The sequence below is a fragment of the Bacillus rossius genome, unplaced genomic scaffold (assembly GCF_032445375.1).
Source record: "Bacillus rossius redtenbacheri isolate Brsri unplaced genomic scaffold, Brsri_v3 Brsri_v3_scf36, whole genome shotgun sequence".
NCBI lineage: Eukaryota > Metazoa > Arthropoda > Insecta > Phasmatodea > Bacillidae > Bacillus > Bacillus rossius.
The window spans coordinates 161664-165000 of NW_026962546.1; the positions used below are offsets into that span (position 1 = coordinate 161664).

The 3337-nt window shown below is 32.8% G+C and overlaps 1 non-coding gene across 1 annotated transcript; it reads left to right on the top strand.

The window, feature by feature from the left end:
- The first annotated feature begins 321 nt into the window (after positions 1 to 321).
- LOC134544318 (5S ribosomal RNA) lies at positions 322 to 440 on the top strand. The gene has a single exon (XR_010077672.1). It is a non-coding gene; the product is annotated as a 5S ribosomal RNA (ribosomal RNA).
- Positions 441 to 3337: the final 2897 nt, after the last annotated feature.

Here is a 3337-nt window from a genome sequence, read left to right on the forward strand (position 1 = left end):
AAGTTAAAGGTTTCACCTTTCTTTCTTTAAACATATCACAATACCTTTCTTGAGTTAAATATTATCTAATGGCTTTAAGAAGTTATGGTAATGTTCATCAGTTATAGAGTGTGGGTTTGTGTGTGTGTGTGAGAGTGTATTTTGAAGAGGGCTTTGGTGGTTGGGATGGTGAGGGTGGTGGGTGTTGTGTGTGGGGAGGGGGGGGGGGGAAGTAAAAGAGTGTTCATTACACGATTTCTCCTGTTGTTTGTAACAATCACACCTGGTATAGCTATTTCGAGTGGCAAATACAAACTGCAAAAAAAAAACATCTATATCATTGCCAACGGCCATATCACGATGAACACACCGGTTCTCGTCCGATCACCGAAGTTAAGCATCGTCGAGCGTGGTTAGTACTTAGATGGGTGACCGCTTGGGAACACCACGTGCCGTTGGCACTACTATTTTGCACCCTACAGAAAAAAATTTTTTTTTTAAAAATTTCAATTTTAAATTTTTTTTTCCCCCACAATCACCACATTTCCCCCCCCCCCTAACACACACACTCACTCTCTCTCAATCAATCAATCAATCAATCAATCAATCAATCAATCACTCACTCACTCACTCACTCACTCACCCACCCAGTAGCTGTGAATCTTTGCATGTGTATACCTCATACAAAATTCAAAGTGAAAAAATAAATATATAAGTGTATATGTATGTATGTATGTATGTATGTATGTATGTATATATGTATATATATATATATATATATATATATATATATATATATATATATATAAACACACACACACACACCTATTTTGAAGTTTCTCTGTTTCAGTGGGCAGTTATGTATAATAATGAGAGATTCAAAAAGACGTTGATAACAATGTCATCAATGCCTGTTTAGTGTGCTCATTTGTTGGATGGTCGGCAGCAATACTAGAGGTGGTACAGCTGTAACCTGTAAAATTGTACCTGCAATGTGTTGTGTATGGAAAAAAATAAAAATTATATCATCTAAATTTTTGTTATCCAACAATAACCTTCCCATCAATGCATGATGTCACAGTAGCCATAGCTCTACTCTTTCTGCCATATAACATTGGGGGAAAAAAAAAAAAAAAGGAGCTATTAGAATAATAACAAAAGATAAAAAATCATCTAACTGCAGACCAAAATTCAAAAAACTTAAAGTCCTGACTGCCATAAATGAATACGTTCTAGAAACTTTTTATTCATTCTTAAGAAAAAGAAGAAAAAAAAAATTATTATTTTTTTTTTTTTTTTTTTTTTTAGATATTCGCACATAGGTATAACACCAGAAATGCTAGTAAATTGAGGATAGTTGAACATAACACTAGGCGATTTGAAAATGGACTAAATTACTTGGGAGTAAAACTTTACAACTTAATATCACAGAAAATAACTAAAACAATTTACCAGTATTAAAAAAAAAAACAGTAAAAAAAATTCTTCTAGAATATCCTACCTACCCTCTGAAGCTATTCTTTAATTTGATTGATAATAGAGAAATTGAACTGTTAATTTGTTGAATGGACTTGTGATAACAGCTGCTTCATGTTTTGCATAAAGTTAAATTGTGTAACATGTTATGTATTTTTTTTTTTTGAAATTTTTTTTCTTGGTAACTTGCATCATGTAAATATTAATTGTCTGCACATACATGTTCTATATCCCGGAGCCTTGACTCCACGTGGGATCAACAGAACAAAAATACAAAAAAAAAAAAAAAATCCAGCTCACTAATCTAGGTGCATTTTGCTAACAATATTTGGAATATATATATATTTTTTTTTTGTGTAACATGCAAATTCTGTATTATTCTGCACACATTATTTATAATCTTCTATCATTTTCTTAGATAATAACTATTAATTCATAAAATAGATTGTGTGTGCATAACCTCCTGGAAACATTTGCACTTACCTCCTACTTTACTTTTTCATTTAAGCAATCCTATTCGCATGTATACACTTAGGTTGCAGCATCGAAATTGTGTAAAATTCAAAGTGTGTATTGCCTGAAAAAAAAAAAAAAAAAAAGACATACCAAATATTTGCATACAGCGACACACTACATATTTGCACACAGTGGAGTTTTGCGGTAATTAACCTAGCACAATTTACCACACGCAATCACACGCCCGCGATGAGATAACACACTCGCTGTTTTCCTGTTGACCGGCACGAGGAGTAAGAAAAATTGATATTTACACGAGCACACACTCCCACACTAGTCACAACGTCGGTCATCAAGTTGTGTTGAAAATTCCTGTAGCCTCTGTTTTCCCAAATGATTTCACTTAAAATTTCATTTAACAAGACCATAAACAAATTTACAATACTAATTTCTTAAACAAACACTTCAGCGAACAAGTGACTGTCGCATTCATTACAAAGCTTACAACTTAACAGATGTTTCCGATGTGAAATAAAATAAGAAAATGTTTTACAACCAACCTAGAACATTTAGTCAAAACGTTTTTGTCCTGGTTTATGATTATTTTCCGTGACATGAATGTTTCAAAACTAATAAAAATACGAATGCAGCCAAATATAATGAAGTTAGCACATAAAAGACGACTTAAAATATTTCATTTTTCGAGAATTGGCAGAGCAAGAACGCACAGGTCCAACGGAAATTTCTTTAAAGATAAACGACCATCGGACAAAAACACCCCCTCCCCTCATCCTCAAAAATACGTGAATAATATACTTTTTCAATTATATTTTTATCGTTTTTTTTTTTTTTTTTTTAATATACTCATTAAAACTTCAAAATAAGCAGGTACTCGTGTGTTTTTCTCTCTACAATGTACCTGATCTCGGTGCGTAAACCTACATCATTTAGAGATGGAATTAATGTACACATACAAGTAAAATTTTGTTCCATTGTAAAATTGAGAGAAAGAAGGTTTTCCAAACGCATTAAGTATGGAGACTTTAAATAAGATTACGAGCTTATAAATGTTTGCAACGAAATAAAGTGACCATGTATCTGCAATTTCAAAAATATTTTTGCTCTGCTAACCTCACATGCAAGCAAGTAAAAATAACCTCACAACTTACTTACCTCTCTCAATTTCGCAGTACCAAAACATAGAAGGGATAAATAGGATAGTTTTTATTCGAAATCCTGCAAGAGTTTTAATTTTTATTAAAATATTTCTCCAATGTAGCATGTGTGTGGAATACTTCATCAGCAACTTGCATCTGCACCTTGAGTGAATTGAAGGGCAGCCAGTTTTAAAAGCTAAACAGAAACTGCACTCTTGAGAATGCATCAGATCCAAGTGAAATGCTTGTTGTGTGTACAGTTAAAAGTT